Genomic DNA, 13,920 nt, shown 5'->3' with positions numbered 1-13,920 from the left:
CAGTAACATAAGACGAGCCCTGATGGATCAGACCAATGGTCAATCTAGTCCAGCATCCTGTCTCACACAGTGGCTAATAAGTTTTTCTAGATGGCCAACCACAGGGCATAGAGACCGAGCCCTTCCCCTAATGTTGCCCCCTGGCTTTGGAATTCATAGGTTTGTGCCTCTGATTGTGAAAGTTCCCCTAGAATCCATTGCTAGATTTGTCCTCCTCCTTAAAATGATCTTATCCCCTATTTCAACATCTTCCGGCAGTGAATTCCACATTTTAATCACTGTTTAAGTAGTATTTCCTTTTGTCCATATATTGCCCATCAGTTTCACTGGATGCCCTTGAGTCCTAGTATTTTGGAAGAGGGAGAAAAATTTTTCTATGCTGACTTGCTCTATCCCAAGCATAATCTTATTATTAAATCTGTGTGTTCAGTAAGCTCCAACAAACAAAAAACTTTACTGGAACCAGAAATACTGAACAACAACCAACAGAACTGCGGAATTTATATACATATTCATGGCTCCCACCAAAACTCATGATTGGCCATTAACAGAAGCTTGTGATTGGTCTTTAAGTCTGTTCACTGATTGGCTGTGAACAGGAACTAGCAAATCATTACTCCCAAACTCCCAGTCTCTGAATATCCTCAGACACAACATGTGTAACCCTTTATCATGTCCCCTCATAATCATCTATTTTCTACATTGAAGAGTCCCAGAAACTTCCGCCTTTCCTCATAGAGACGTTGCTCCAACTCTGCAATGTCCTTTTTGAGATATGGAAACCAGAAGTGTACACAGTATTCCAAGTGAGCCTGGGCCATAGTTCTATACAGGGCATTACAATATCGGCTGTTTTATTCTAAATCCCTTTCCTAATGATACATAATACAGTTTGCCTTTTTCACTGCTGAAATATACTGGGTTGACACTTTAATTGAAGTGTCCACTACAACCCAAAGATCTTTCCCCCTCTCATTCACAGCAAGTTCAGACTCCATTAGCCTATACTTGAAGTTGTTTTTTTTGTCCTAATGTGCATCATTTACCAACACTGAACTTCTTTCTTTCTTTCTTTCTTTCTTTCTTTCTTTCTTTCTTTCTTTCTTTCTTTCTTTCTTTCTTTCTTTCTTTCTTTCTTTCTTTCTTTCACTCTCAATTGTCTTGCGGCAATAAAAATGCAATCCAACCCCTAAATAAAACCCTTAGCACACTAAAACACAGTAAAACACAGTAAAAGATGGCAGTACAATATTCTAACTCCCACCCCCTGTCCAATTCATAGTCAAAAGATCTCTAATTGGGATTGAGGGTCCTGATTTGCCACATTGTCACCCACTCACCCAGTTTCCTAACCAATGGCTGGAATCCTCTTGGAGGTCTTCACTGCCAGCCTTTGTTTTTAACCATCGTCAATAATTTTGTGTCATCAGCAAACTTGATCACTACACTACTCACCCCCAGTCCCAGCTTGTTGATGAATAAATTAGGAGAATTGATCTGTGTCATCTGGACTTCAGTTATAAGGCCCCACCTTGAAACTGGCAATCCGAAGTATATCTGAGGGTCAATTACGGCAGTGGTCCCCAACCTTTTTATCACCGGGGACCGGTCAACGCTTGACAATTTTACTGAGGCCCGGGCGGGGGGTAGTCTTTTGCCATGGGACGTTGCCGCCTGAGCCCCTGCTCCACTTGCTTTCCCACCAGCGCCCCTGACTTCCCGCCACCCACTGGGGGGCGCTGCCAGCAGCAGCTTTGCAGTGCCCTGCTGAAGGGGTGCCCCAGCCTTGGTGGCCGCTGGAGAGCACCAAAGGTGAGGCAGCAGCAGAGTGGCAGGGCAGCCCCCGAGGCAGCACCCGGAGAGGAGGACGAGGCGAAGCAGCAGCCCGGTACTGACTGATCAACAGACCAGTACCGGTCTCCGGACCAGGGGTTGGGGACCACTGAGTTACAGGGTAGGAGTGGGGGAGTTTGAGAAGCATGGTGCTCAAGTCTTATGGAATGCTGGAGGGTGGGAACTTTTAACATTTCTCCCCTCCTGTTGCCCCCCTCCCCAGTTTACTCATTTCTGTTTATTAAGCCTGTCAGCTTTGTCCAGCCACTCAATATGGTAAAAGCTTAATCGGGAGAAGCCAGTTTTAATCACTGGGTTTGAGAATTAAGGACACACTTGTTTATTTCTGCAGATTATTTTCATTCTGGTCTGTTACCAAGATGCTCGCAAAACTTGCCCTTGCCTGTGTGGTGATTAAATTGTCACACTTTGTTCAATACGTTATGGGATCTGTGTTGAAATTTCATTAACCTGCTCAATGATATAACTTTAATTGACTGGATAAAAGACCGATTTCATAGATTTATAGACTAAATGATGTGCTCTTAAAGCAACACAACCAAACCAAATAAAGAATAAAGTCAGCAATGAGGCAATTAGTTATGCAAATCCCAAAAATCTATGGGTGATGCTATTCATTTAAATACATTCCCTGAGACAATGTTTTTGTAGGAGTGGCAAAATTGATACAAGAGAGCATATATTGTTCCACTGCCCTGCTTATGTAGACATTCGTAGCAACTTGATTGAACCACTCCTTAAAAAGTTGCCAGAACATCATGATGTAGATCAAGCAAAGAGGCTGCTAAATGATGAGTCCCCCCCAGGTGACAACTCAGCTGTGTAAGTTCTGTGCGGCTGCCATAAAAATCCGATGCTTTAAAGTAGCACAATTTTAAGTTCTATTTTATGATCTGTTTTAAATTGCATTATATCAAATGACCATATTCTTTTGGCCTTTTATGTATTAACTTCATTCAACTTGGTCTGAACGACTGTAATAAAGTTTGAACAGCTGAATACTCATTTGCAATGTGCTTTACTGTCTTTACTGCCTACAAGGCCCCTATTATTTCAGGGTCTTTTTGAAAAACAAAACTTAAAAACATCAACCCCTGAAATTTATTTATTTCATGTGGGACCCGGAGATGGAATTTGACCAATTGTGGAGCAATCCTGAGCATCTTTGCTCAGACGTCAGTTCTGTCTTATTCATTCCCAGGAAAGCTTTTTTAGAATTGTGACCCTTGTTGGTTTCAGAATGGAAGCTAGAGAAAACTTAATCTGACACATAGCTTTTTGGAGGGAGAGAGTGGCTTAGTCGCTCGCTCTTTTGCAAATGGCCCCAAAGAGGGCAAAAAATATCTAGCTTTTTTGTGGGATTGGTGGGCAACCTTAGCATAATGCCAGGACAGCCTAATAATAGACACAGCAGCATAGACTGTGGAACTCAGGGCCAGATGCTCTGCAAAGTGCATCTGGTCCTTGTACAGTAATGAGGCTCCTACTTCTATGCATAGCAGCAATTTCAGCTTCTTTAAAGGGCTAAGTACATACTACAGACAGAGCGCCGAATGTGGCTTTTTCTGGAAACCAACATGAGACTTGGGCAATTTTCACAAGATACGTCTTCTGTACCACTGGTGTTTGCAGTTTTGATTCTGATTTGCATGCAGGCAATGTGGAGACTTTCATTACTGAAAAAAAAAGGGGGGGGGAAAGAACCCCAAACCCGGTAGTGTGTATTTTAAGACCTATTTTATGGACAGTGGTGTTTGAATACCACAAAAAGCTGGGCAGCTCTGTTCTCATCTGAATTTCAATGGGAGAGAAATGGTCTACACATAACTAGGCTTTAAAAATGGATCAGACAAATTAAGGGATGATAGGCCCATCAATAGATATTAGTCACCATGACTAAATCAAACCTCCATGGTCAGAGGCAGCAAGTTTCTCAATACCATGGCTAGGGTGGGGTACAAACAGGGAAGCTTTTGGCCTTCATGCTCTTCTCATAGACATTATGGTGGTATCTGGTTGGCTACTGTGTGAAATTTAGGATTGCTAGGCTCCAGGTGGGGCATGGAGTAGTATCTGTCTAGGAGTAGTATCTGCTTCCTGCTGGCTCCTTTGTTCCAAATTTCCAACACTTGTGATCCTCCAGTCTACTGCAACCTTAATCTTGCTTGGAATAGGATCGAAGTCTGCAGCTGTTTCTACCCTCCATTGCGAGGACCCCTATAACAAAGATCCCTATTTCTATGGTTACCAACCCCCAAGTGGTGTCTGGAGACCTCCTGGGACTGAAATGTATTTGTTTGTTTATTATATTTATATACCACCCTCCCCAAAAGCTCAGGCTCAATAAATGGAAAACAGTAGAACAATAAATTCACAACTCAAACATGTTGATGGGCCCATGATTGATCTCCAGGTGACAGAGATCAGTTCACCTGGAGAAAATGGCTTCTATAGAAAGTTGACTCTAGGTTGTTATACCCCATTGAAGTCCACCCCCAAATCCCATCCTCCTCAAATTCCACCCCCCAAATTGGGGTGGGGTTTGGGGATGGACTCCAATAGGATACAATGCTACAGTGTCTACCTTCCAAAGTGGGCATTTTCTTCAGGTGAACCTGAAGATGACTTGTAATAGCAGAAGACCTTCAGCCACCATCTGGAATTTGGCAGCCCTATGCTACCACTATTGAAAAACCAAACCTCCCCTCAACAGTCCTTCTAAGCCCTCTGGAATGGGATCATTATTTCTATGTTCAGTATAGCAACCAGTGCAAAATATTGCGCAGGCCTAGTTGTATCATCTGATGGGAGAACTGGGTTTTGTTGTTTCTCCTCCTACCCATGAGGAACTCTCAGCCGACATACGCCGTGTGTTCTTTTTCGACTGGGGCTCCCTTCCTCTGCCCATTTGCCTGAGTTTGCGTCCAGACACCAGAGAGCTCACGCCAGGCCTGCGGTGCTTCTGATGTCTTCGAGGCAAAGGCGCCACCAAAATCACCAGCTCCTATCAGCCCCTTCTCTCTTTCCCTGTGATGGGTCAGGAATGCAGGCTTTGCAGGCCCCCTCCCCTTGGCCACAGCGTTTATTTAATATCCTGAAAAAATTTAAAATAACTTCTGCGGCTGCTAGGAAAAACAAAGATAAATATAATAAAAGCGAGACGAAAATATAAACCCCAGAAAGGGATGGAAGCTTTCCTAACCAATGGCTGGAATCCAGGAGGGGCATGGATTCAAAAGGGAACACACACAAATGCACACACGCGCACATGGGTGGGTGCCTAGATGTGGACTTGGAGTAGCCAGACACAAACATGCGGACACAAATATCCCAGCATGAATGCCCTTTTATAGACTCTCATTACCAGGGACGCCCAAACCCAGACACACAAATGAATTTACACACACAAATATAGACACGTCGTGGACACAAGAACACACAAATAGGGATAACCCAAAACTGCAGACGCATCTGGGGTAACCTAGGGGAAATGGAGTTACAAGCCGTTCCCAAATCAGAATTAGAGGAAGCATGTGGCAGAGGTAATAACTAGGCCTACCGATGATGCCCATCAGTGATAGCTGAACGAAGGCGTCCATTTTGAAGACTGCATTATTACACTGCAGCTCTGCTGTGAACTACCAGGGCCTCAGGCAAGGCTTACTCTACCAGAGCCAATCCAAACAGGAGAACAAAGACATGACTTATCTGGCTCCAGGCCCCACCCAAGAGACGAGGGCTTCTGGAATCTTGGTCCTTTTAATTTCCCCCTCTTGGCAGCCCTGGGCAGGGTATACAATGGCCATCTCCAGCTTCAAGGGTGTCTGGGGCCTGGGGAGGGAGAGAAGAGTTTAGGATGCCAATTCTGGGCTTGGAGAGTCCTAGTTTGGGATGGGCATGAACCAGGAAAAGGCAGTTCCATTTGTGGCTTGTGGTGTTCCCTGTTTGTGAGGCACAAACTGACCTTAACTTTTAGGCATCAAACAAACCAGTTTGGTTCATGAGGTTCATGATGAGGTAGAATGGCCCTCCCAGCATGTTAAAGTCACCAAAACACACAGGGAGCCTCCAGCTGATTCTCCCCTAACCGCCTTCCAAGTTTGGTGAGGATTTGGATTTACAGGGTCTGTTACACACACACACCCCTCAAAAAAGTGCCCCTGTGAAAGTGTTTTTGAGGGAATGACAGGTGCAAATTTAAAAGGTTCAGGAGTGCATAGAATGGATATTGTGCAAGCCAGAGAGAAAACTCACAGGAAATCTTCAACTGATTATCTGCAGATTAGGTTTAGGGGAACAGAGTTAGCCCCCCACCACCATCACCAAGAAGATTCCCCCAGGGAAGTGTCAGCTGCAACTGTGCATGCCATGGACCTCATGCAAGCTACACACACCGAAAGCTCAGGGAATCTCACCCTGCCCTTGAAGTTTGATAAGCATTCTGATTGAGTGGAGGCTCTCTGGAAATGTACCTTTTCACGAACTGACAACAACAGCCTGAAATTTCCTACAGAATCTGTGATGGTCGACTTGTCGTGAACCTCAATTCACCAAGCACAAATTGCCCAAAATTCATCCCAAACTTTAGTTCAGGCCCATCTCTATTCCTGGAGGTTTGAAGTTATAGCCCGGGAAGGTGATGTTTAAAAAAGGAAGGAGCTCAGAGGATTGTGATGCCAGATCATTTACCCTCTGACGCTGCCATTTTCATGATCCATGTTTTCCCATATGTGCTGCTGCACCCACAGGAAGGAAATCGAACACGTTTCATAGAATCCTCCTGCCTGCCCTTGCTCTGGGCTGCAGCAAGGCCCGTTGGTGTGATGCCAGGAATATTATAACGTGCCTTGCCATTACCGGTCAGTCACTGTGCCCATTTTGTCACCATGGCCTCACTTGGAAAGGTTTATTTGTGTCGATAGCCAAAGCCAGGGGCACATATCCTTAAAGAGCCAAATGAGGTCGACATTCAGAGCAAGAAATCAACAGACACAGTTTCAGAAAGCCCATTTCTTAGTCTTTGACAATATACGTTTTACTGAACATTTAGCATTGCAATCACAAATAGTTGATACATGGCTGCATTACCCATTAAGCTTCCACAGCTCAAATATGGTTGTTGGAGGTCCTTTATTAGGAAATGGCACACTGAGATCTCACAATCCATGGTTCCTCTATAGCCTGGGCGGTGGAACATGTCCGGATGTCCAAGTTGGAATAGAGCCCTGCCCCTGCAGCTCCTGCCCTCCATCCCTGGACTCTAGCTTCTTTGCTCTCAGAAGCGCCTCAAAGCCTGGAGCCAGCAGCAGGTAAGGGGAGAGGGCCCTGGGCAAATGATCGTAGTGGAGGGCCTATTAGGCAGGCCCTGCTAACGAGGGCTTCTTGGCCTGCTAGGCTGGGCCTGCTAACGAGGGCCTCTTGGCCTGCTAATGAGAGCCTCCCGGCCTGCTAACTGCCAAGGAGCTCTGTCCCAGGCCTGCTAACGAGCTGGGGGCCAGGGGAGGGGGCCTTTTCAAGGCCCGTTCTTTGTAAGTCATAAATACATATGGGAGTGCTGTGTTCAATTGTTTTTAGTGTAGTGACATACATTTGCATGATTTGCACTTGGATTACTGGGAACAGTTCACCTGTGTCAGCATCTTTAAGAAGCCCTTTCGACCCATCAAAATCTGCCATTCTTTCCGCATACTGGTTATTCCTAGCCTTACAACACACTTTCAGCTTAAAGATTTCATATTCTTCTAAAAGAGACATGTTGTGTTCTGTTTCTGAACCACATTTGGCTCTGGAGACGCAGCTCACTGTGCTTAGCCTCCACTAGAATGACCATTCTACAAATATTGCCCCCCGTAGACATCACATCTAGAACAGGTGGCTGATACCTTGACTTAACAGCACATTTATGTGAGGATACAGTGTGTGTCAGCTATAAGAACCTAAGAGCAGCCAGGCAGGATCAGACCAATAATCCATTGAATCTGGCATTCTAGTTCACATATGCTTAGCCAGAGAGGCCCTCCAGGTAAGGCTAGGCCAAAGCCTCTCTCCTTGTCATCTCTCAGTGCTGGTATTTGGAGTATTAATGCTTCCAAAAATGGGAGTTCTGTTTAGTTCTCATGGCAAATGGCTGTTGGTGGCCCTGTCTTTCTCCATGCGAATCTCCTTTCAAAGCAAACCAAGCTAGTGGCTTTCAATATCTATTCTGCAGCAGAGAGTTAAATCACTTAACTTACTGTTGCAGGGAAATACTTCCTTATGACCGTTTACGCACTGGAGGTTTCATGCCAGGCTACAGGCTGGAGTTTTAGACATGGCAGGTTGCCCCACCTCTTCCTGCCCCACCATATGTAGATATGGGGGAGCATTTGGCCTGGCGCACCTCATCTGCCCCCGATTTGTACTCCTGCATGGGAGCTGGGGCAGTGGAGTTCCCAGTGCAGAAATGGTCTTTGTCTCGTTTCTTTCTCACCCAATTCACTAGGTATCTAACTAACCTGATCTTGTCACTTCTTAAAGCTAATACAGACAAAAGGGGCGGTTTGTAGTGTCTACAATCAAAAAGAGAGAGAAAAAACCTATCTCAAGGCTACTAACAATATTTTCAAAATTTATACAGAATAAAGAAAACTAAAGTAAAAAGTCTCTTCTATGTCGTTTTATTGTAGGATCCAACCACAACGGTTTCTAGATATCTCCCATTTTCAAAGGGTAATCTTCCTCAGTGGTTGTCCTCTCGCTTGTAAGTAAATTGGTACTTCAATACCTCTATTAAATTTATTAAATTGTTTAAAGTATACCCCGGCCTTTGGCTCTGCTCTGTAGGGATGCTAGTGATCCAACTGCAGAAAGAAGAGACTTTTTACTTTGATTCTCTTTATTCTGTATAAATTTTGAAAATATCGTTAGTAGCCTTGGAATAGGTTTTTTACATCTTAAAGCTAAGCAGGTCAATCTCAGGGACCACCATAAAACCCTAACTGCAGTGCCTGCAATACTAGCAGGGCCGTATTTACATGAAAAGAGGCCCTAGGCTATTCCACTTATGGGGCCCTTTCACCTCCCATTTTTAAGTTTGCAAATTACATGAGAGATAATAAAATACATAATTACTGTGATATATATCAATATGTTAAATAAAACATTTTGTGATTGGTGTAATATTTTTAATTTTGCTAACAATTTGAATATAGGCCCCTCTTGATCTTGAGGCCCTAGGCTGAAGCCTAGTTAGCCTATAGGAAAATCCGGCTCTGAATACTAGGGATCTGTGCTTAGCTTCAATCAAAGCCAGGGGCTTTTCAGCCCTGGCTCTGGCCTGGTGGAAAGAGCTGCTGGCAGAGATTCGGACCCTTACAGACCTTCTCCAGTTCCAAAAGGCCTATAAAATAGCACTCTTCTTTGAGGCATTTGGTTGAGGTCAGGGATTACAGTTACCATCTGAATAGCCCCCCCCCCCTGCCTGATCCTTCCATACTGCACCTGGTTGACACTTGTCACCTCTATGGTTCCCAGGTGCCACAGGGGAAGATTTGTGTGGTTTACTTTCAAATATTAGAATGAGGGGACTTGTATGTTTTGTGTGGTCCTTGGGAAACAATTGATCAGATACTGGCTATTATATGTAAAGCTGGATGGTTTGTGTTTTTGCTCCTTCTTTGCCAAGGTGCAATCTGATGCCTGCTAGTCATCGTCTTTGCCCACTGAATTCTGCTAAGCACCCTTACACAGGATATAAAGAGGCCTTAAGAGATGTGTTTTTCTCCAACCCACCACTAACATCCAGCCAGATGGAAAGTTCTGAACAGCTTGAAAGCTTGCAATAATGTGTTGTATTATTTTGGTTGGTCGTAATACAACTTACGACATGGATTTTGGCTATGGATGTTGTTTAATCAGATTCCAGTCCATGAGAGGATCATATTCTTTCCCCATGATTGCTAAATTTATTTGGGAGTTTTCAATGAGGAACTTTTGTCGAAAGTGTTTTGGAAGGCCAAATAGATACCATCCTACTGAAACACCTTTGTTCATGTTTATTTATTCCTATTTTCAAAAGAAATACAGCCCCCCCCCATCTCTAAAAGGTTGGTGAGCCATGACTTCCCTTTCCAGAAGGCATGCCAATTCTCAGTAAGGTTGCTTCCAAATGCCCCCTTCCCAAGTCTACCCCACCACTGCGGCTACAGCTAGTAGAGTGGAAATGCTATCTGGGCATAGCTGTCTCAAGGTAGTTTACAACATTTCAATAAAACAATAGTTCATTTTAATCAATTAATAAAAAGCAATAAAACAACATTCCGCATTAATACAACATTAGAACCTGAAAACAATAAAAATCAACTGATGGTGCATGCTATTCTTCAGTGTGGTTGAGGTAATTCTGGTTTTAATTCCAGATCTAATTTCCAGATGTTGGTTTCTGGGGAGGTATCCTTGTGGAGGGGAGCTCAGCGATGTTATTATTGCTAGAATACATTGGCCACAACCAAATCCCTGGTGGAAGAACTCCATTTTGCAATCCCTGTAAAACTCGGTCAGCTCTGACAGGGACCTTAGCTCTTCTGGGAACTCCAGGTGGGGGCCAGGACCAAAAAGGCCCTGGTTGAGGCCATATACACCTGTCATGGGCCAGCGATCACCAGCCTGTTTGAATTAGCAGAGTGCAATGTGGTCTCTTTCTCCACCCTAAGAAGTCTCAAAGTATCTTTCCTACCTCTACTTTCCTACCTCTCCCCACAACTAGCAAGCTTGATGTGGAAGAGTGGGGAATCAAACCCAGCTCTCTAGGTTAGAGTACCCCAGTCTTAACCAGTACACACTCTCTCTCTTTCTCTTGTATTTTTAAAAAATATTTGTACCTTGCTTTTTCCCCTGAAGGTACCCAAAGAGGTTCAACACCCAAATGGACTATATACAAACACACTACGGGACTTGTATGTTGGCTCCTCTGAAGGCCTCATCCAAGAGCCAAAGGATGATTTGACCCCAAGGTTTCATGCCTCTAACGTTGTCCAAGTATCAGAACAGGACTCCACAAGATAGTATAACTGGTAGAGTCACCATTCTCTAGGTGAATCCTGGAGATTTTCCAGGGTTACAATTGATCTCCATGTTTTTGGTTTACACATGAGGATACACACTCAGGATTCAGTCTTGGTATCGGACAGAATCTTGGCTACTTTGATTTTTTATTGTGTGCTTCACATCTTAAATTATTATAATTGTTGGGAATTTCACATTGTAAAATTCTTATGCCACCAACCAGGTGTCATTGTAATATTGTACTCTTATGTGTGTGCTTATAGTCTATTTGGCCTCTGATGAAGACCCTTTGAAACGCATTAGGTCTATGGTCATACCATGTGCAACCATTGAGACTGCACATGTAATGTTGCACAGATTGTGCAATATTTTATGTTTTAATGTTGTTTTTAATCCTCCTAAAGTTCACTTATTAATAAATATTTGTAATTTAATTTTTATACATATATATTTGCTGCTCAGCCTTCAGGTTCCAAACTTCAGTGTTGAATAAGGTAAAAATGGGTGCTGTCGGTTACTTGTTGGTGTAATCAAGAAGTTCTACATGTAAATAAGGTAAAGGTATCCCCTGTGCAAGCACCAAGTCATGTCTGACCCTTGGGGTGACGCCCTCTAGCGTTTTCATGGCAGACTCAATACAGGGTGGTTTTGCCATTGCCTTCCCCAGTCATTACTGTTTACCCCCCAGCAAACTAGGTACTCATTTTACCAACCTCGAAAGGATGGAAGGCTGAGTCGACCTTGAGCCGGCTGCTGGGATTGAACTACCAGCCTCATGGGCAGAGCTTCAGACTGCATGTCTGCTCCCTTACCACTCTGCACCACAAGAGGCTCACACGTAAATATCTTTGTAATAAACCAGAAACACTTCTGAGTGATATACCACTTGACTTATTTAGAAGCGTAACAGTTCTGTGCAGACACATAATGGGCTGCTCTCCACGGCCTCCTTAAGAAAAAAAATTGCCGCTCTACCAAAAACTTTCTGGATACGGGCCTGTCTCTCTGTTTTGAATGAATGCATCAACCTCTGTCTATTGAAATCTCCTCCTCCTTGCATCAGTGGGCACACATTGAGCATGAACAAGAGATGCCCATTTTCTGAAGCACCAGGCCTATTTCCAGGGGATACTCCTCTGCTTATGCCAGTCTTTTAAAGAAACCTCTGGGACTCTCTTTCACTCAAGCCTGTAATTTGCCCGCAATTGAGGTAGGAAGGCTAATGTTAGATGCTTCCTTTACATGTCGCTTCCATTCTTGGTTAAGGAAATTATACGTTAAAACCTGAGAGGGCCAAACCAACCAACTTGTGATTTGGCAACCATTAATGGCTATGTTTGTAGTGGGCAGTGGTCTCCCCAAGACTGCTGGGTGATGTGGCAAGCTGTTATGGACTTTAGACTTTTCTCCAGGATTGCCAACCTCCAGGTGGGGCCTTGGGATCCCTGGAATTCAAGTGATCTCCAGACTTCAGGCACTAGTTCCCCTGGAGAAAATGGCTACTCGGGAGGATGGATTCTATGGCATTATACCCAGCTGAGGTTATACCCAGGCTCCACAACTCAAATCTCCAGGTGCATCTCAACCTGGAGTTGGCAACTCTAGCTTGCTTTTAGGGTTGCCAGCTGCCTTGAGACAAAAAGTCTTATTCCTGAAATGAGGTTTAATGGGATGTTCTTTACCAGCTGGTGTAATTTAACTCCATACCATGAAAACATTGAACTGCCCATTTCTGCAGATCATGCCTTTGGTAGAGACAAGGCATTTTTCTCCAGGAATGTTGGCACCCATATTTGCCAGATAAATCTGGTTAAAATTGCTCCGTAAGAAGTGTGAATGAGCAGATCAAATTGTGGGTCCTTTAGTAGCTTAAGACCAACAACCTTTCATTTATACCCATAATAAAATGTTGGACCCGGACTTTGTTCTGTTGCTTCAGGCCAACCCAGCCAGCCACCTAAATGTGAATGCCAATTATTTACGGATTGGGAACCAGCTCGAGCTTCATCCAATCATGGACCAAGAAACTTCAAGGAAAGGCTGCAATCCTGTGTATACTGCCCGAGGTGCACTTTGAAGTAAACTTCCCTATTAGGGTTGCCAGCTCTGGGTCGGGAAATACCTGGAGACTTTGGGGGTGGCCCCAGGATTGGGCGGGATTTGGAGCAGGGAGGGACCTCAGTGGTGCATAATGCTGTGGAGCCCAAGTTCCAAAGCAGCCAGGGGAGCTAATCTCTGTAGTCTGGAGATCATTTCAGGTTTTGTAATCCTTTGATGTTTTATTGAAAGTTGTTTTGATGTTATAGTCTGCATAATGTTTCATGTCCTGGCAAATAGATGGGGAAGAAATGGAGATAGTGACAGATTTTATTTTCCTGGGCTCCAAGATCACTGCAGATGGGGACTGCAGCAAAGAAATTAAAAGACGCTTGCTCCTGGGGAGGAAAGCTATGGCAAATCTAGACAGCATCCTAAAAAGCAGAGACATCACCCTGCCAACAAAAGTGCGTTTAGTCAAGACTATGGTATTCCCAGTTGCAATGTATGCCTGTGAAAGTTGGACCATAAGGAAGGCCGAGCGTCAAAGAATTGAGGCTTTTGAACTCTGGTGCTGGAGAAGACTCTTGCGAGTCCCTTGGACTGCAAGGCGAACAAACCGGTCAGTCCTAGATGAGATCAGCCCTGACTGCTCCTTAGAAGGCCAGATCCTGAAGATGAAACTCAAATACTTTGGCCACCTCATGAGAAGGAAGGACTCCCTGGAGAAGAGCCTAATGCTGGGAGCGATCGAGGGCAAAAGAAGAAGGGGGCGACAGAGAATGAGATGGCTGGATGGAGTCACTGAAGCAGTAGGTGCAAACTTAAATGGACTCCGGGGAATGGTAGAGGACAGGAAGGCCTGGAGGATCATTGTCCATGGGGTCGCGATGGGTCGGACACGACTTCGCACATAACAACAAATGTTTCATGTAACTTATAATGTTCTGTGTAAACCGCCCAGAGCTGCAAAGAAATGGGCGGTAT

This window comes from Paroedura picta, chromosome 3 (assembly GCF_049243985.1).
Source record: "Paroedura picta isolate Pp20150507F chromosome 3, Ppicta_v3.0, whole genome shotgun sequence".
In the NCBI taxonomy this organism is placed as follows: domain Eukaryota; kingdom Metazoa; phylum Chordata; class Lepidosauria; order Squamata; family Gekkonidae; genus Paroedura; species Paroedura picta.
Note: the sequence above shows the minus strand (reverse complement) of the source record.